General features: G+C 41.2%; 1 protein-coding gene across 3 annotated transcripts in view; it reads left to right on the plus strand.

Moving 5' to 3' along the window:
- The window catches only part of LOC124555532 (probable cytochrome P450 CYP44), a 260,162-nt gene that overhangs the window by 167,598 nt on the left and 70,724 nt on the right, over window positions 1-21,840 (plus strand). The gene's annotated exons all lie outside the window — the stretch shown is intronic.

Here is a 21,840-nt window from a genome sequence, read left to right on the forward strand (position 1 = left end):
AACAAGACTTATTGTTCATCTTTACTAATTAAAACAAAACTGCTGCATGGCTTTAGAACTTATTAATGAAAGACTATCAGATGACTGCAGTGTGTGAAAAATGCCAGAAACTGATATGCTATTCAATAATGACTCTTAGGTACCAGAAGAAAAGATCAGTATGCATGTGGTGATACTGAGTGTCTAGATCGATTCGGGCATACAAACTTGATACCAAGAAAAATGTATGAGTTTGTGTCTTTGAATATTCTATTGCCTTTGTTCTTCTCTCTTGTTATTATCTTGCTGTACACTTGCGTTGTGAAGTATGTACCTCTTATTGTGTATTGAGTCATGTCAATAAAGTGGTGCAACTCATGGAAACAGTATCTGCATATGATGCTGCATACTCACCACTACGAAACTCCCACAACAACTGTACATTTTCAACAAACTCTGAAAACAGGCAGCGCTATATTCTTACCAAGTCAATGGATGTTGTGGAACATCAAAGGCTATTAGGATCTTTTGCCAATATTTCTTGTGCTTCTAATGGATTATGTAGTGCAATGGACAGTAGAGAGCTATACAAGTATGAGGATACTAGTGAAAGTGACTGCAATTGTCCTCCTACATGTGTACAAGAATGTGTTGTTTCTATATGGTGAAATTCTGTGTTGCCTTCCACAGATCTGATTGACTTCTTCCTGACAGAAGAGCAGCAGAAACTGATACCAGCAAGCATTACTGGACCTACATCAGATTTTAGTGCCCATGTACAACACTGGGGTCACACTGCTCCTGATTTGATTTGTGCTTCAACACTGCATTTTAAATGGCTAAGATGGTTCCATTACAACGATCATGCAAGCCTCCAGAGCAACAAATCTGCCAGGCAATTTTCTGTGAGTAGTTGAACGGATGGGGACACCGTTGCAGTTCTCATATCAGCTATGAATTTTAGTGGACCCTAAATTAACGCCAGACAATATTCTGTATGCCATATGGGTGAGAAAATTACCTCACAGGATTCAGCTGTCCTTAATAACTAATGGAGGACACACACAAGAGGTCAAACTGCAAGTGGCTGACCGTGTTTTGCATTAGAAGATGGATGTCCTTTTTACCCAACAGCCACTAGTGAAACATGAGGCAGCACCCGTATTGTGCAATGATGTGGCAAGCAGCAAGTGAGCAGGGCTGTCTACAAAGCCACTGCAGCCACCTTGGTCTACACCATCGCAGTAACTGAGCAGGGCTGAACACATCCGAAGATTCACAATGCTCACGCCACAGGTCAACATATCTCAGTTACTGAGATGCACAATGATCAGGTGACAATAACAAACTGGCCAGTACTACACACTACTCAGAGTGCTAACAGCAGCCAGCAGATTGTGTGACAGTCCTGGTTCTAGGCAAGTTTCGGTGCATCCATGTACAAATGCATATTTCCATGTGAGCATCAAAATGCCATTTGTGATCCTGATTAGGTGTCAGAGGTCACAAAATTATTAAAGCATGCCAAGCTACCAGACATGTGAATCAAACTAGCTTTCTTTCCACATCTGACCATAATGGCTGCCCCTACATTTTTGACATTAGTACCAACCACAATTTTCTGATTGACTTGGGTTCTGAGATACCGTATTTACTCGAATGTAAGCCGCACTCGAATCTAAGCCGCACCTGAAAAATGAGACTCGAAATCAAGGAAAAAAAATGTACCCGAATCTAAGCCGCTCCTAAAATTTCAGACTCGAAATTCAAGGTGAGAGAAAAGTTTTGGACCGCCCCTCCAAATCGAAACAAAGTTGGTCCATTCTAACGTGAAACACAATTGAGGTCGAATGCATGAAGATACAGCTACAGTAGTTTGGTTCGAGTCGTAAACTTAACAGTTAAGCTTTACCAAGTAGCCATTGCTATGTGTCAGGCACTCCATCCGTATTTATATGGGTACCCTTCCTTTTTCACATGCTTTGTCTGGTTTGAATCGATTGCTATTTTGCTTTGATCTGATAAGTGCCGTTCTCTTTGTTATAGGTGTTTACGTCACTCTAAGCTGAAAATGCATTATTGTACTGTGTCATGCATTGTTTGTCGAATTCTGATAACGAGTGTTAACGGCCTGTCGCCGCTCGCGGCGTGGATTGCTTAGTGCGCGCTACCGCCACTTACAATAAAAAAAAGAGAATCATTATCTCATTAGCAAAACAGTGGCAAGAGACTGCTATTTGTTGTTACTTACACTGCTGCTTTCTTTGATAATGATCAACAAGAACCAAATAATCGTATGATAGATGATGTTCTGAATGAGAGTTAAGTGAAAATTTTTCTCCGTTTGAAAGTCTTTGCAGACGCCTGTTAGTACATTACATTCTGCACAGAAATTAGAGTCATCTTAGATTTTAAAATTTAGTAGGTTGCCATGCTTCATTTCTGACTGTATCACTATTCAGCATAAGAATAATACGAATATAAACATGGCATGATAATGATATGTATATTCTTCCACGTTTGCTGCTGCCTCGGTCTAGTTTCGTAGTTTACTAGGCAAACAGGATTTAAATGAGATAGCAGCAAACACGAAAGAATATATGGCATGATGTTTACATTCTTCTGCCTTTTCTTTTAATTTATTTACGGACGCAGAGGTTTTGGCGCCAGTATTTATCTTTGTGCCTGCAAAGCGTACCTGTGTTGTGCTACATATATTTGACGGCAGAAGTTAGTTGTGGCAACACCTACCAACATTATTCAGAACTTCCGCTTACTTTGCACTCGATTCTAAGCCGCAGGCGGTTTTTTGGATTACAAAAATCGGAAAAAAGTGCGGCTTAGATTCGAGTAAATACAGTAAGCACAATCCTAAACAATACTGTCTGTCCTCACACTTCAGGTACATTGCTTCAGTTGAAAGTGGTAAATGGCTCAATTATTACAGACTATGGCTGTACCAGCAGCACTGTTCACTTCAGTCATGGCAACACATTTACGTGTACCTTTTTGTTAGCAGATGTTAATGAACCCCGGTTAGGGGCAGACTTGCTGCACTATTTTCACTTGTGGTCTGATTTGAGAGAAGAAGCACTTTTTAACAGAGTATCCACTGATAACATTCGCAAACCCCTTTAGTGCTGGCTGTTCCACAGCATTCAGAAGCACTCAAACTTCCTGTATGAATACTTCAATAGTTACAATCCTCACTTAACAATCAGCTGGCTGCAACAAATCATTCATACATGAGCAACAAAAGAGATTGTCTAGCACTGAAAGAAGAAAATTCCTTGTTAACCGAGACCCTTCATGGCTGGTGCAGCAAACTGGTTGAGGATAACATAATTGAAATTATCCTCAGTTGTCAATCTAATTATCAGCCATCACCTGACTTCTGCCTCAAGGTATTTTGCAAACCATGGAGGACTTACAGAAGAGAGTACAAAACTTCATTAACAGTCACAGAGACAACAAGAAATATAAATGCGTAGATGAGTTGCTCAACTACACTTTATTGGTTTTGGATGCGGTTGATGCTAAAGGTGACCAGAACACATATTGTTCCTAAAGAAAAGCTGTACACATGATCCACAAATGCAGCACATGACTGGAAGCATTGTTGACAATGTGACCTATTCTTCACAACTTTTCTTCAGAATCAGTGGCATACCAACAGGTTAGTGACAGTGCACTCATTGACAGAACCTCACTGAGCGCACTGTCACTAACCTGTTGATGTGCCACTGATTCTGTTGGTGTGTGTGTGTGTGTGTGTGTGTGTGTGTGTATGTGTGTGTGTGTGTGTGTGTGTCTGTCTGTATGTATTGCCACTGATTCTGTTGGTGTGTCACGTGTGTGTGTGTGTGTGTGTGTGTGTGTGTGTGTGTGTGGGGTACTTCTCAACCCCTTACCCATCATAGGAAGATATTGTGCATAGGACAGAAACTACCAATGGGACATCCATCTTTCATCAGGCATGGTGGCCACCCCATGATAAGTTGCAGATAGCCAAAGGCAATGTGGATGAATTGTGCCTGCTTCCAACAGTGCATGACCTTCCCAAATACATTTTGTTCCGGGGAAAAAGTTACCTTTTGGATGTATGGAGATTAAAGAGCACTTAATGCTTGAACTGTTCCCAACTGGTATACTGTACCAAATATACAAGCCTTGTCTCATTCATTATCAGGTGCTTCAGCTTTTAGTGTTGTAGACTGCCAAAAGGCTTTTATACAGATACCCATGGCTATAGGAGACATTCTAAAGATGGTTGCAGCTACCCTCTTTGGGTGGTTCAGGTTTTTGTATTTGCCATTTGAGTTGAAAAATGCTGTGCAGACTTGGCAGTGTTTTATTGATTATGCTCGGGGCAAGTTTCTGTTCTGCTTCCCTTACCTCAATTACATGTTAATTTATTTTTTTGTCTGCACCGAAACAGCATGAAGAACATCTCCAACAAGTGTTTAATATGCTGGCTCAATCAGATGTGGTGATGAATCAGCCAAAATTTCAATTACGCCAACAGTCAGTGACATTTTCGTGATGTTGTGTGCTATGTGCCAGGGTCAGACTGACAGAAGAGAGAAGCGAAATAGTATAGCTGACACCTAGGCCTACCACATGCCAGGAGCTAAGAACGTTTTCATGAATGATAAACTTTTACAGGTGATATGTTCTGCAGGCCTTTCAAATCCAGCCGCCACTAACCAATGCTGTAAGCTGTAAAAATACAAAGGGAAAGCAACCAGTGCATTGGACAGTTTGCAGAATGTCTCACACCTAGCAGCTCATCAATCTTCAAAGCTCATAACAGAGCATTTTGTCTGGCCAGGAATAAAAGCTGATTGCAGAAAGTGGACATACGCCTGCCTTCCCTGCCAATATAGCCAGAGGGGGCATTACACCCTTGCACTACAGGACACATTTGAAGAGTCAAAAGACCATTTTTAGCATCTGCACTTGGGCTTGGTTTGTCTGTTCCCCAAATTAAATGGTGTCCAATATATTTTATCCATCATAGACAGGACAGTGAGGTGGGTGGAAGCCACCCCCTTACAACACATGACAGTGGTGTCAACAGTATTGTCTTTCATCGATATGTGAATTGCTCGTTTTGGGTGCCTGTTGTCAATCAGAACTGACTAGGGGTGGCAGTTTGAATCACAACTTGTCACAGAAATGTGTAGGTTGTGAGGAGTGCAATGCTTCTACATAACTGCCTATGATCCTCAAAGCAACAGTTTGGTTGAGTGATAGCACTGAAGGCTGTGTTGATTTGTCACTGTTCACAATGGACTGAAGCAATGGGAATCGGGACAGTTCCAAAGATGATCTGAAATCTTCCTTCGCTGAAATATTGTATGGTGAATGTTTGGTGCTACGAGCAGACTTCCTGTTGCCATCCCCACTGATGGCAACCTTAGTGTTATCATCATTGTTAGCAAAGTCAGATGCCATTTAGCTCACATCCATATGCCATCTCCTCAAGCTCTCAGTGTACATTGAGTTTTCATACATAAGGCAATGACTGCACCCATGTGGTGATCCAAGATAACTCCATGTGTACTTTACTCTAACAACCTTATTCTTGCCCACATAAATTACTCTGAAGCAGAGAAAAAACGTTTTCTATCCTACTTCACAGTAAACCATCAACACTATGTGTCCAGTGCCTCAAGCCAGCTTGAGTGCTGTGGAACCACGATGAGAAGGACGATCTGCTGCTGCTACCAGAAGATCTTTCATCCACTTACACTCTGTCTGAAGGATCTTCAGTGTGATCATGATACCCTGATGAAGGAATTCGACACTGGGCCACCAGCTCCAAGTATCACCGATGTTTATCCATCCCAGTCTCATTATGGCATACCACTCCAGCCTTCCCCCTTTCTGCAAGATTACATTCAGGAGTTGTCTGTGCAAGGACAATGTATTAGTTTATGTATTTGAATATTCTATTGTCTTTGTTCTTCTCTCTCGTTATTGTCTTGTTGTGTACTTGTGTTGTGAAGTGTGTGTCTCTTATTGTGTTTTGATTCATATCAATAAAGGGGTGAAATTTGTGGCAATAGTATCCATATATGATTCTGCACACTCATCACTATGAAGCTCACCTATGTGAATACTGTAGGAGACTCAATGTGTGAAATCCCTAGGCATCCAGATGGATATTAAACTGAAGTGTATATGTTATCCAGAAAGCTGAAATCTAACTGTTTTGCACTTACAAACATGTTTTATTGTATTGAGATGCAAACAGGATTGCTGGCACTCTTTCTCTCAATACTGTCCAATGGCATGATCTTCTGGGAGCAATGCAGCATGGGTCAAAAAAGTACTTCTTTTACAGCACCTTATAATAACAGTATTTAAAAAGTTGACAACCAAACACCTTGCAGAAGCATCTTCTCTTACACTTACAAGCCAACACACAGTCTCGCTCATAGTAGTTGTGTTTAATAACAAAAGTGAATTTTGGATGAACTGTTCAATTTGCATCCCCAATAGTGCAACTAACAATAATTTCCACACAGACTTTGCATTCCTGTCTAGGATCGAGAATGGAGTATTATACTCTGGCACAAAATTCCATAGCAGATTTCCACTGGACATCTGTCAGGACATTAATAATTACCAAATACAGAATACTCAAAAACAGAATACTCAATTTACAATTTATCTTATTTGGACCCAGGGATGTAAATTCCACATAACTCTAATGTTTATACTAAAAACATCTTGACTTCACCAGTCTGTAGGCAGCTGACAGTAGTTTCTACCCTCCATGAACCATGGACTTTACTGTTGGTGGAGCTTCTTGCATACCTCAACAATACAGGCAGCCATACCGTAGGTGCAACCACAACAGAGTGGTATCTGTTGAGAGGCCAGACAAACATGTGGTTTCTGAAGAGGAGCAGCTGCCTTTTCAGTAGTTGCAGGGGCAACAATCAGGATGACTGACTGATCTGGTCTTATAACATCAACCAAAATGGTGTTGCTATGCTGGTACTGTGAACGGCTGATAGCAAGGGGAAACTACAGCCATAATTTTTCCTGTGGGCATGCAGCTCTACTGTATGGTTAAATGAGAATTGCATTCTCCTGGGTAAAATATTCTGGAAGTAAAATAGTCACCTATTTAGATCTCCGGGCAGGGACTACTCGGGACGATGTTGTCATCAGGAGAAACAAAATTGGTGTTCTATGGTTCAGAGTCTGGAATATTAGATTCCCTAATCAGGCAGGTAGGTTAGAAAATTTAAAAGGGAAGTGCATAGGTTGAAGTAGGTATAGTGGGAACTAGTGAAGTTCGGTAGCAGTAGGAACAGGACTTCTGGTCAGGTCAATACAGGGCTATAAATACAAAATCAAGTAGTGGTAATGCAGAAGTAGGCTTAATAATGAATAGGAAAGTAGGAATGTGGATAACGTACTATGAACAGCTTAGGGAAATCATTATTGTAGCCAAGATGGACACTAAGCTCACTCCACCACAGTAGTAGAAATTTATATGACAACTAGCTTTGCAGATGATGAAGATATTGAGGACATGTATAAAGAGATAAAAGAAATTATTCAGGTAGTTAAGGGAGATGAAAAAAAGGAAATGAAATGATCATGTGGTATTGATGGTTAGGAGGCCCTATCCGGGGAAGTTTTGCCACCGAGTTGGAAGTCTTATTTCAGGTGGTGCCACATTGGGCTACTTGCATGCCAGTGATGATGAGAGGATTATGAGGACAACACAACACCCACTCCCCAAGTAGAAAAAATCTCCAACCGGTCGGGAGCAAGACCCAGGCCCATTGCTTGTAAGCAAACACATTACCACACTGGTAAGCAGGCAGACTGGGGAGATGAAAATTTAATTGTAATGGGGGAATAGAATTTGTTAGTAGGAAAAGAAAGAGAAGGAGAAATAGTGGGTGAATATGGACTGGGGCAAAGGAATGAAGGAGGAAGCCACATGGTAAAATTTTGCACAGATCATAATTTAATCATCACAAACACATGGTTTAAGAATCATGAAAGAAAGTGGTGCACGGGGAAGAGACCTGGAGACACCAGAAGTTTTCAAATTGTTTATATAATGGTAAGACAGAGATTTTGGAACCAGATATTAAACTGTAAGACATTCCCAGGAGCAGATGTAGACTCTGACCACAATTTATTGGTTGTTAACTGTTGATCAGAACTGAAAAAATTGCAAAAAGGTAGGAAGTTAAGGAGGTGGAATGTGAACAAGTCAAAAGCACCAGAGATTGTTGAGAGTTTCAGAGGCAGCATTATGCAATGATTAACTAAAACAGGGGAAAGGAATACAGTAGAAGATGAATGAGTAGCTTTGAGAGATGAAATAGCGAAGGCAACATAGGTAAAAACACAAGGCCTAGTAGGAATCCTTGGACATCACAGGAGATATTGAGTTTAATTGATAGAATAAGGAAATATAAAAATGCAGCAAATGAAACAAATGAAATGGAATACAAATGTCTAAAAAATGAGATTGACAGAAAGTGCAAAAAATGGGTAAGTAGGAATGGTTAGAGAACAAAAGTAAGAATTTAGAAGCATATTTCACCAGGGGAAAGATAGATACCTCTAACAGGCAAATTGAATAGGCTTTTGGGGTAAAGACAAGCTACTGTATGAATATCAAGAGTTCAGGTTGAAAACAAGTGCTAAGCAAAGAAGGGAAAGTGGAAAGGTAGAAAGAGTATATAGAGGATCTATACAAGAGAGATGAACTTCAAGGCAATATTATAGAAAAGGGACATACAATATCAGGCATAAGGTTTTTGGCACCCATGATAAAAACTTGATTTTAATGTAAAATAGACATTGTACAAACTAAATAGACCAACAAAATAAGTATTTTCTCTCTCTCTCTCTCTCTCTCTCTCTCTCTCTCTCTCTCTATCATTAAGTACAGTGCAACATGATTTACATTTTAGACTCTTCAGTGTATCCACCCTATGCCCTCAGAAGAGCTGCACAAACTCTTGGCATTCTGTAGATAAGATTTTGTGGTGTTTTTGCAGGTATTGCAGTCCAACATGCCTGTAAATTATTCAACATATCTTCAACATTAGATTACATCACTTTTATAACCTCCTTGTCAAATTCATCCCATAAGAGTTTAATGGCATTTAAGCTAGGTGACTGACGTGGCCAAATCACATTCTTCAGTTCTCTGCATTTCTCTTTTCTATTGACATACCTGCTGCACAATTCAGAAGCATGTTTGAGATCATTGTCCTGCTACAGAACAAATACATGACCAGTAAGTCACTCGCCAGATGGAACTGCATTACTGACAGCTATCCTGTGATATCCTTCCTTCTTTAATGTTCCATTAATTCTCAATAGATCACCAACTTTATCATCCACAAACAATCTCCACACCATGACTGACCCTGCATTGTGCTTCACCATTGATGTCACACACTGACTCTTCATACATTGTCTACAAAGTTGATGAACAAACATTGGATGATGGCTTCCAAATACTTAAAATCTAGATTTGTCTGTGAATAACACTGTGAATCATTGCTGCATTATGCATTTTTTGTGTTGCTGTACTCATTGCAATCTTTTCACCTCATTTTGTTTACGTAATAAAGGTAATTTGGCTGCTATGCATTCCTTTAAATCTTATTCACAAAGATGATGTTGCTCTGTTGAGACAGAAGTTGGAGCTACTCACATAATATTTACTTCTTCATTAATTTCATTCACAGTATGAGAACTCTAGTGTTTGCTCTATACACATATGAACTGTTCTTCCCTGTATGATGTTACTTGGGGCCTAGCTGATCATGAAACACTTGCACTGGCTCCAGTTTAGATTGATCCACTGCAATGTATGCACCACTGTGGATTGAGCTGTGTGAACTTTTATTGCTGTTGCCCTACTAGAACAGCATTCCTAATACAGATCTACAATTACAGCACATTTTTCATTATAAATCTCCTTCTTTTGTACTATTAGGAGGTAATATTGTATGAACCTGATCAGGTATACAAACACACTGGTAGGTGCACATAATATACTCTAAACTAACAAACTGATTGCTGCACAGACAGCTGAAGGAATGAGGCCTGTTCGAATGGAACCATCGTAGGTTAAGACAAGTCAGTGTTGTTGTTGATGCTCATCAGTGTCCTTCTATGTGAACAACCAGTCAAATACACAAGAGAGACACTTAGTCTTTACATGTTTATACTTGTTTTATTATCAGAATGGGGCTATGGCAGAATATTCAAAATGAAATCCTTGTTTTAACCACAAATCCATAGTTGTGATAGGTGATTGAAAACTTTTGGCTGGTAATGTAGATGAAGATGAGATAGAAGATAAGAAGATACTGTGAGAAGAATTTGACAGTGCACTGAAAGTCCTAGGTCGGAAAAGGGCCCGTGGAGTAGAAGACATTCCATCAAAACTACTGATAGGCTTGGGAGAACCAGTCATGACAAAGCTGTTCCATTTGATGTGTTAGATGTCTGAAACAGACAAAATACCGTCAGACTTCAAGAAGAATTTAATAATTTAAATCCCGAAGAAAGCAGGCAGTGATAGGTGTGAATATTACTAAACTATCAATTTAATAAATCATGGTTGCAAAATACTAACACAAATTCTTTACAGTGGAATGGAAAAACTAATAGAAGCTGACTCCAGGGGGGATCAGTTTGGATTCCAGAGAAACATAGGAACTCAGGGGGCAACACTGACCCTACAACTTATCTTAGAGGATAGGTTAAGGAAAGGCAGACCTATGTTTATGTCACTTCTAGACTAAGAGAAAGCTTTCGGCAATGTTGACTGGAATACTCTCTCTCAAATTCTGAAGATACCACCAGGGGTAAAATACAGGGAGTAAAAGGCTGTTTACATCTTGCACAGAAATCAGACAGCAGTTACAAGAATTGAGAGGTGTGAAAGGGAAGCTGTGGTTGAGAAGAGAGTGAGACAGGGTTGTATCCTATCCCTGCTGTGGTGCAGTCTGTGCATTAAGTGTGCAGTAACCAAAACCATACAAAAATTTGGAATAGGAATTAAAGGTCAGGGAGAAGAAATACGAACTTTGAGGTTTTGCAATTATACTGTAATTCTGTCAGAGACAGCAAAGGACTTGGAAGAGCAGTTGGATGGAATGGACAGCATCTTGAAAGGAGGATATAAGATGAACATCAACAAAAGCAAAACAAAGATAATGGAATGTAGTCAACTTAAATCAGATGATGCTGAAGGAATTAGATTTGAAATGAAACACTAAAGGAGTAGACAAGTTTTGCTATTTGGACATAAAAAAAAAACTGATGATGGCCAAAGTAGTGAGGATCCATTTCTGACGAAGAGAAATTTGTTAACATCAAAAATAGATTCAAGTGTCAGGCAGTCTTTCCTGAAGGTATTTGTCTGGAGTGTAGCCACCATGTATGGAAGTGAAACATGTACAAAAAACTGTTTAGACAAGAAGAGAATATAAGGTTTTCAAATGTGGTGCTACAGAAGAATGCTGAAGATTAGATAGGTAGATTGCATAACTAATGGAAAGGTAATGAATGGAACTGGGGAGACAAGAAGTTTGTGGCATAGTGGGACTAAAAGAAGGGATTGGTTGGTAGGACACATTCTGGGATGCCGAGGGATCACCAATGTAGCATTGGAGGGAAGTGGGGGGGGAGGGGGGGGGGGGGGGGTAAAACTCGTAGAGGGAGACTAAGAGGTAAACACAGTAAACAGATTCAGAAGAATATAGGTTGCAGTAGTTATCTGGAGATGAAGAGGCTTGCACATAATAATGTAACATGGGAGCTGCATCAAACCAGTCTTCAGAATGAAGACAACAACAACAACAGCAGCAGTTGTGTGAAGTAAATGTTTTATTTAAAGTGTTGTATAGTTGTTGTGTAACATGTTTAATGTCCCTGACGTTGTCCTTCATAAAGGGATTTACAGAACACAATGAATGGATGAATTATTGAAAGAGTGTAACTAAAGAATACGTTTGCAAAATATGTAAAGTATTTGATACAGAGAGCTGTTGCTTTATCTCCAGCCTCCTGGAAACTGTAGGACTATGTGAAATGTCTGATGGTGTGCTCTGCATAATAAGTCATCATATAAAGGCTACAAGGAAGGCAGGTTATAGACTAATGACCTATCAACTAACTGTCCACTGGGCTGAATGGCCACCGCCAAACTGTAGCCGAGAAGAGGATTGATCACACAATGGCAGAACACACTGCTGAGCACAACATGCTCAAGTTCAATGGCTCCTTTATAACCTGTGCAATCTAGATCCTTCCCTGCAACACCAGCTCTTCTGAACAACGCAGATGAGTGTTATCCTTGCTATATATCCTTCACTCCCATAATCCTCCTGACCTCAATATCCACTAACTCACTACACCCACACCACCTAACCAACAGTCTCTCCTTCCTCTATCTTGTCAGTCCCTCCCAATCCATACCCCACACAATCATGCACTGCACAAGCTCACTGGCTCTGGCACCCGTGTGTCACATTCCTTTCCTGTAAACCTGCTGCCTCTCCCTCCAGCATTCCTAAGATTTTTCATTCTTTTCTCTGTGTCTGTCAATGAGTCAACACTTCTGCTATTCAGTGAGTGGTCTCCTTTGGTCCTAAGTTATTTACATTCTGCCAGAGCTGTCCTTATTATATCTGTCAATATAGAGGTAATTAGAAATGGAGCTCTAGCTCAGTTGGACATGGGTGAGAAAGAACATTTTTAACATGCAACAATGGTACATGAGAAATTGTATTCATGTTTAAACTTGTTTGTAGAAAATCTTCAGGCCAACTTCTTCCTAAGACAGATAACAACCAGATGAAACATAAATGAAGAAGAGCAGTTAATATCTGGGATATATCAACACAAAACATTGTAATAACTTCAAGTTCAACAAATATATTTCAAGGAAGAAGCAATACATGAAAGTCACAGATCAAGTAAATCAAGTAAGACGTGTGTACACTTTAACAGTCAAATCATAACTAAGTCCAGGCCTAGCTGCCGCTGGCTGGCTGGCCGCTTAGGTGGAGCTGCTGCTGTATGGCTGGCAGACAGCACCGCATGTAGAGGATGCGCGTAACTGCGCAGCGGCACTTTGAAAGATCGGCAAGTCACAACACTTTTCCCCCCTTTGAATTTTTTGCACAGGTCTTGATGGAGGTGGCCTGTAGATTGCTAATGCTGATAGGTGTTGTTTGACTGGCCGTAAAGTCTCATGGAGGAGGCTTCCCGTACAGACGGAAGTGTCACTGATGATAACGGGTCGAGATGACAGGAGACGTGGGGGTCGAATCTGCTGGGGCCCTGTGCACCAATCTGCCCGTTGCGGCAAGTCCGGTTGTTATAACAGGAGACATGGGCGATGTGTCCGCGTCCGTAGGAGAAGGAGGTGAGTAGAGTTGCTCCGACAGATGATGGTCATCTGGTTCCTGATGGGCACATCTCCTGGTGGCGTCAGTTCTTGTGCTGGCACCGATATGATGGTGAGAGGACTGCACTGTGAGTAATGAGAGATTCCAGTATCCCAAGTGTCAGGTAGAGCCGAAGGTGGTGTAGCGGCATCCGGAACAGGCGTTGCCGGCACATGAGGCCGAAGCTGGTACGAATGACGCACTGCAACACCCGTGTCCGTCTGGATTTCATACAGGCACTTGCCACGGTGTCATAAGATGCAGCCAGGACTCTGTTTTGGCCGCCTGCCATATCCTCATACCCATACAAGGTCATCAGCGGTGAACCGGCCAAGCGAAGGCACCCGCGGCCGTGAGGTGGAAGGCCACAGAAGATGAAGTAGCGTGCAGTGCTGTCGACCATGTAAGAACTCAGCCGGGCTGTGGTCACCCATGGAGGTGAAACGGTAAGAAGCCAGAAACTGGAGAAGTGCATCATCAGCAAAAGGAGTCAGGAGTTTCCTCATCTGAGCCTTAAATGTGCAGACCAGTCGTTCAGCCTCACCGTTTGACTGTGGATGGAATGGAGGGGCAGTGACATGCATGACGCCATGACGGGCACAAAAATCCGCAAAATTGGAAGAGGCAAATTGCGGACCATTATCAGTAACAAGAGTAGAGGGAAGGCTTTCCAAAGAGAAAATGCGAGCTAGAGCATTGCTGGTTGCCGCGGTGGTAGGCGATGTGCAACGGACAATGAAAGGAAATTTAGAATAGGCGTCAATAACGAGAAGCCAATAAGTACCTAAGAAAGGTCCCGCGAAGTCAGCATGAATACGCTCCCAGGGCTTCTCAGGCGAAGGCCACGATGACAAAGATGACTTCGGGGTGGCGGCCTGCGACGCACAAGGGTGGCAGCGACCATGTGCGCGATTTCAGAGTCGATGCCAAGCCAGTACACATGACAGCGCGCTGGAGATTTTGTGCGAGAGACACCCCAGTGCCCTTGGTGAAGAAGGAGTAAGACGGAAGCACGCCAAGACGCAGGTACCACAACACGCGGCGAAGCATTTTCGATGGAAAGGAGGATAACACCATCCCTAGCCATGAGGCAGTAACGCAAAGCGTAGTAGTTCCGCAACGGATCAGGAGTCTTAGCGGACGGATGATCTGGCCAACCCTTCTGAATACAGCGTAAAACCTGGGAGAGGGTAGGGTCAGAACCTGTAGCAGCCGCCAGCCGGTCCCTGGTGATGGGGAACCCGTCCACAATCCACTGCTCGGCAACATCCAGGTGGAAATACAAAAGTTCGTCCCTATCGAATGCCAGATCAGGACCCATGGGAAGGCGAGACAGTGCATCGGCATTCGCATGTTGAGCAGTCAGCCGGAAATGTATCTCATAATTGAAATGAGACAAGTAAAGAGTCCAATGCTGGAGGCGGTGTGCAGCCTTGTCAGGAAGTGACGTCGATGGATGAAACAAGGAAACAAGTAGTTTGTGATCCATAACAAGATGAAATTTGGATCCATCGAGAAAAACACCAAACTTATGAAGAGCGTAAATAATGGCCAAAGCTTCTTTTTCAATTTGAGAATACTTTTGTTGGGCGTCCGTGAGCATTTTGGAGGCATAAGCAATGGGTTGTTCAGAACCATCAGAAAAACAGTTCACAAGGACTGTACCGACCCCGTATTGAGAGGCGTCCGTGGCAAGAACAAGATGTTGGCCAGGTCAGTAAGTATCCAGGCATGGGGCCTGTTTCAGCATAGTCTTCAATTTCTGGAAAGCCACATTGCATGACACGGACCAGCGAAAAGGCATGTTTTTATGCAACAGACGATGCAACGGCAAAAATTTTGATTTCTGAAGATTACACGTAAGACTGGCAGTCTGTAAGACATGAAAGAGTGTGCTGAGATTTTGAAGATGTTCGTCAGTGGTGGAGCCAGTGACAACAATGTCGTCCTGGTAATTTATACACCCAGGGACTGTGAGCAATAATGGTTCCAAGAATCGCTGAAAGAGAGCAGGGGCGCTGGCAACCCCGAATGGCAATCGATGGTATTGATAGAGGCCAAAAGGCGTGTTAAGGACCAGAAACTGCCGGGAAGCAGCGTCGAGAGGAAGTTGATGATAAGCTTCTGACAGGTCAAGTTGAGAAAAATACCTGCCTCCAGCAAGTTTAGTGAACAATTCTTCAGGTCGAGGCATAGGGTAAGTGTCGATGAGGCATTGAGCATTTACAGTGACTTTGAAATCGCCACAGAGATGAATAACACCATTTGGCTTAGCAACGACAATGACAGGAGAGGACCACTCACTGGAAGTGACAGGAAGCAAGACCCCTGAAGCAGTGAGATGATCCAACTCCCGTTTGACCTGATCATGAAGCGCCACAGGAATGGGCCGAGCCCGAAAAAACTTAGGCCGAGCAGTGGGTTTGACCGTGATATGAGCTTCAAAGTCGTTTGCATGGCCTAACCCAGGAGAAAAAAGGACGAAAATGTCGTCGCCAAGGAATCTAATTGAGCATAAGGAATAGCATTAGAGACGATATTGACAGAGTCATCTATGGAGGACCCAAACACGCGAAAGGCATCGAAATCAAAAAGATTCTCCGCGTTACTATGGTCGACCACAAATATGGGAACAGTGTGAACGACAGATTTGTAAGATACCTCAGCATCAAATATGGGAACAGTGCAAACGACAGATTTGTAAGATACCTCAGCATCAAATTGTCACAAGAGAGAAATCTTCTGTTTATTGTAAGTCCGTAATTGCCTAGTGACAGGTGACAGGACTGGAGAACCCATCTGAAGGTACGTCTGAGAATTTATGATAGTGGCAGCAGAACCAGTATTGAGCTACATACGGACATCTTGACCAAGCATTTGGACAGTGAGGAATAACTTCCCTGAGAGCGAAGAAGTACAATTGACAGACAACACAGAATCAGAATCAGCCTCACATTCATGAACATCATGTATGCAGTCGGATTTGCAAACAGATGATACATGACCCTTTTTTTTTGCATTTGCGACACACAGCCCAACGTTGTGGACAATCTTCTTGTGAATGTTTCGCAAAACACCACGGACATGAAGGAAGTTGCCATGGGTTTTGCTGCAGGTTCTTATAGGCTTGTTTATGCTTAGGCCGAGGCTGCACTTGGGAGCGTACAGTGGCCATGTCGCCCAGCGGGGACACGCCACACGCTTTGTCAACATCGCACAGAGGTTGTATTTCCCTGACTTTGCCCCATACCTCTATTTGCGCTCCAGCGGTGCGAGAAATTTCAAAAGACTGAGCGATGGATAGGACTTCATCTAGAGTTGGATTTGCCAACTGAAGGGCACGTTGCCTAACTTCTTTGTCGGGCGCCGATCGGATAATAGCATCCCGTACCATGGAATCGGCGTAGGATTCTTTGTGAACTTCAGTAACACATTGACACTTTCTACTGAGGCCACGAAGTTCAGCAGCCCAAGCGTGATAGGATTGATTCGGTTGTTTTTGACAATGATAAAAGGCAACATGAGAGGCTACCACATGCGTTTGCTTTTGAAAATAGATGGACAGAAGTGAGCACATTTCAGCAAAGGACAAAGCCGCAGGATCTTTCAAAGGAGCCAATTGTGACAACAACCGGTACATTTGAGGTGAAATCCATGAAAGGAACAGAGACTTACATGTTTGTTCGTTGGTGACATGAAATGCCAAGAAGTGCTGTCGAAGACATTTTTCGTAATCAGACAAGTCTTCCTCCGTCTCATCGTAAGGAGGAAAAGTAGGTAGAGACAACAATGAGAGACGCCTTTGATTTGATGCCACGACGAAATCACGAATCACATTTGTGAGAAGCGTTTGCTGTTCTATGAGACCTTGCAATAGTTGCTCCATATGGGTCAACGATGGAAATGAAAAATCACTACCTCGTCGCCAATTGTAATAACTTCAAGTTGAACAAATATATTTCAAGGAAGAAGCAATACATCAAAGTCACAGATCAAGTAAACAGAGTAAGATGTGTGTACACATTTGACTGTTAAAACAGTCAAATCATAACTGAGTCCAAGGCTAGTGGCTGCTGGCTGGCTGGCCGCTTAGGTGGCGCTGCTGCTGCATGGCTGGCAGACAGCACTGCATGTAGAGGATGGGCGTAACTGTACGGCGGCACTTTGAAAGATCGGCGAGTCACAACAAACATTTTATTCAGTGATTTGCCTCAAAGGGTCAGGTGATTTTCACAATCATGCAGGTTCAAAAAATTAAAAAAACATGCTGACAGCCAACATCTTCTATAGTATTGATTAACCTATGAAACCTTAGCATTAAAAATCAGCCTTGAAAATTTCTGCATTAATTCCCCAGTGACATATGATATGATGGTGTCAGCGACAGTGACACTAGATTATAGTCTGTTTTGATTATAAAAGCCATGTCTTGGTCAAATACTACTTTATTTAAATTGATAACTGGTTTCACCTTTGCTGCGATAGTAAAATCTAAAAGTTACAGCAGCCATAGTTAGGAACATAGACAGTACATAGGATTTACAGAACAAACTGAATCAATTCACCTCAATACTATAGCAAAATAAAACTATATGCTGTAATAAAAAAACTAACTGGTGTACTGACTGTGTGCCCATATGTTGTTGCTGTAATTTTTTGATATGATGATGGCTACAAAGCTGAAACTAGTTATCAGTTTTACTAAAGTAGCATCTGACTCAGACACTGACTTTTATAATCTGATCCAATACAAAGGTCACAGGTCTCCTCCACAGATCCAGACAGCCTCATTTCACAAATTATATTCTGTATGCTCTATGCATGGCTGCTTAATGAATCAAATCCAATACAATACAGTATGGCCAGGAGACATCACAAAATATAGTACAGAACAGAGATATTAGCTGTACAAACATCTAACATAACGTGTGACAAAATCTATGTACGAATTTGTGCTTATTTAAACTACCTGTAAGATGTATTTCTCACTGAGGCAGTACAATATGTGTGGTATTATGCTTATCAATGCAATACTCATGATCCCACTGGGGCAATGTAACAAGTAACATGACAGCACGAATGCATCAGTGGCAGCATGCATTATAATTTCTTACAATGTGTGACAAAGGATAATGTTCCCACATTCATTTCATGAACAAGTGGCTATAATGGCATTGATTCCATTGCATTACATGAATTAAATCACATTTCCACTTTGGACAGTCACATTATTGGAAACAGTGATATTTACACCAATAAAAGTTAAACATTAAACCAACCAGGTTCAGTAAGCACTGCTCTAAAATGGGTTGCTGGATAGTATGAGGATGAGTTATCAGTAGAAGATTAGTTTGTTTTATTATTTTTCAGAAGAATTTACAGATACAACTACCAAAAATAACAATCAAGATGGAACAATGAAATTAACAAAATTGTATGTGTAAAAGGAAATTGTTGGGAATGCAGAAGAATTACATGGGTTATCTTCAGTCAGAAAGATTCCCAACAATTAGTAATAAAATTACATTTAATAAATATGAAGAAATACTCGATGATGCTTCTTCTTGTGAAATATCCAGCACAATTAGTCATTTGAAATTATTACAACTCCTCTAAAATATTAAAGTCCTGTCACTATGCCTCTTATACATGGCTCAGTGCACTGAAGAGAATTATCCACCATAGCTCTGTGATCCAGTAATGACAAAGCATCAATCAGTCACTATCCACAGATGCCTACAGGTAGCCAGCTGTGGCCCTTGTCAGACTTCAGTATAGTTCGTACTGCCAAACCATACGGCTGCTATGCTGCAAGTGTTTTGAATACAGCTTATCAATTGTAGTGTAGTGCTCTCTGGAGTCATGAGTACCGCCACAACAGAAATGCATATGGCAGCTCATATTCAGCCTTTTGTAAGATCTCATATTTTGCTGTCTTGGCCAGTCACTTTACCAGGCTAATTTACAAAATAATTAGCCATTGCATCTCTGCTTTTTATTGCTGACATATTTCTTTCTGGGGGATGCAGTCATATAATTAATTAGGAAAAAAGAAATTATGTCATACTGCAGTTAAATGCCCTCCATTTTATTTAATTGCAGTCTGAGGAAACTTCTTTTTTTTTCTAACTGAAGTTTAAGTGTAACAGTAACACTAAAAATGATACAATACTATTTTACTGAAATATTTTTTTTAAAATCTTAAGTTCTGCAACCTGTTAGGATATGACTAGTTCTTATACACAGAAATTAACATACACTGAGACCCTTATGGGACTTCATGAAAAGCATAGCAGAAAAAATGCAAAATCAGAACAAGCATAACTATTTCTATCTTTTGTTAATGGAATAAATCACATTCACCTGATAGGACAACTCCTGGATTAATTACATTTTTTATGATGACAGGAAGTGCTCAAATAACAAGCATCTAAAAACTGCAGAACTGCTTGAATACACAACAGATATCAGATGAGACACTTAACACACATAAAAAATAGAGAAAATAAACTTTTGAAATTGATATGGTCTATCTAGCCAGGCATCATATGTAACACTGGTCTATTTATATTATTCATACTACTATATAAAGACATGTTATTGTTCAATGTTGTTACTAAAAATCTCAAAGTTCTTGACCAATTTATTTCAGACTTTTAACATTACTCTAATAAGTGGTTGGTGGGTATAGGCTTCATACATTTTTAATATATATTGATGGAAAAAATTGCAACACCAAAATGGAGATGGGCGAAATAAACGAAAGCTGGCTGGCCTGTTTCTACGTCTGAAAGATTATGTCTCTTCAAATTCCATACCATTCACATAAGAGTGGTGCTAATAGTGCCACTGTGGGGATGCAAATCAGATTTGATTTAAATGTATGGTGTACAGGTCATGAGTGTTAGTTATCTTTGAGATTAGATGTGGTGGCAAAGACACCATTATCAACTTGTCACTGAGTTTGGATGAGATCTTATAATAGGCCTACAAGAAGCTGGATGATCCTTCTGTGATCAGAAAGACTTGGCAGGAACATAACCACTGTACATTTTCGTTGGCGGTGGTGGTCACGAGAATGTACAGTTGCAAGAGGACCAGGCTCCAGACGGCCACGTGGCGCTACCAAGAGGGAAGACCACTGTGCTCGGTGTATGGATCTGGCGTGTCATACTGCATCTGCAGCAGCAAGTTGGGCAGCAGTTAGAACCACAGTGACATAGCAAGCTGTTACAAATTGGTTACTCCAAGGGTAGCTCTGAGACAGATGCCCTGTAATGGGCATTCCACTGACCCCACACCACCACCATTTGTTGCTTCAGCAGTATCATGTGAGAGCTCATTGGAGGACAAGGTGGAGGTCTGTTGTGTTTTCTGATGAAAGCTGGTTCTGCCTCGGTGCCAGTGATGGCTGTGTGTCGGTTAGGAGAAAGCCAGTTCAGGGCCTGCAACCAATTAGTCTGTGTGCTAGACACACTGGACCTATACATGGAGCTATGGTCGGGCGTGCAATTTTGTATGACAGCAGGAACACTCTTGCGGTTATCCCATGCACACTGACTGCAAATTTATATGTTGTTCTGGTGAATCGGCCTATTCTGCTGCCATTCATGAGCAGCATTCCAGGGGGTGTTTTCCAACAGGATAACACTCACCCAAACATCGCTGTTGTAACCCAACAGAGTATCAACATATTGCCTTGGTCTGTTTGAGCACCAGATCTGTCTCCAATTAAGAACATTTAGGACTTCATCACATGACAACTCCAGCGGCGTCCAGAAACAGTATTACCTGTCCCTGTGTTGACCAACCAAGTGCAACAGACAGGGAACTTCATCCCACAAACCAATATCCGGCACCTGTACAAGATACTGCATGCACTTTTGCGTACTTGTATTCAACATTCTAGTGGTTACACTGGTTGTTAATGAACCAGCATTTCACATTTGCAATAGCTTATCTTGCACTTACATTAATCAGTGATCTTGCCATGTTAATCAATTAAATATATTACCTAGACAAATGTTTTCCCAAAATTTCAGTACTCTATATTAATTATTTTTGGTGTAGAGATTTTTTTCTGTCAGTGTAAATATACCATATAATGACAAAACATTTTTGAGCAAAAAACTTGAAAAGTTCTTGGCCGATTTACTTCAGATTTTTACATGATATTCTAAGAAAGATTGGGACGGACGTTTTTAAATGTTTGTGGTATAGCAGTATATAAATAAAATCTGCACTACTGTATAAAGACAAGTCATTGTATAGTGTTGTTACCAAATATCTCCAAAAGTTCTTTGCCTATTTTCTTCAAATTTCTACATGATACTCTAATAAATGTTCAGACAGACATAGGCTACATAAGAAGAGGAAAAGTCACTAGCAGAACTCTCAGAAA

Source organism: Schistocerca americana, chromosome X, assembly GCF_021461395.2.
Source record: "Schistocerca americana isolate TAMUIC-IGC-003095 chromosome X, iqSchAmer2.1, whole genome shotgun sequence".
Taxonomy (NCBI): domain Eukaryota; kingdom Metazoa; phylum Arthropoda; class Insecta; order Orthoptera; family Acrididae; genus Schistocerca; species Schistocerca americana.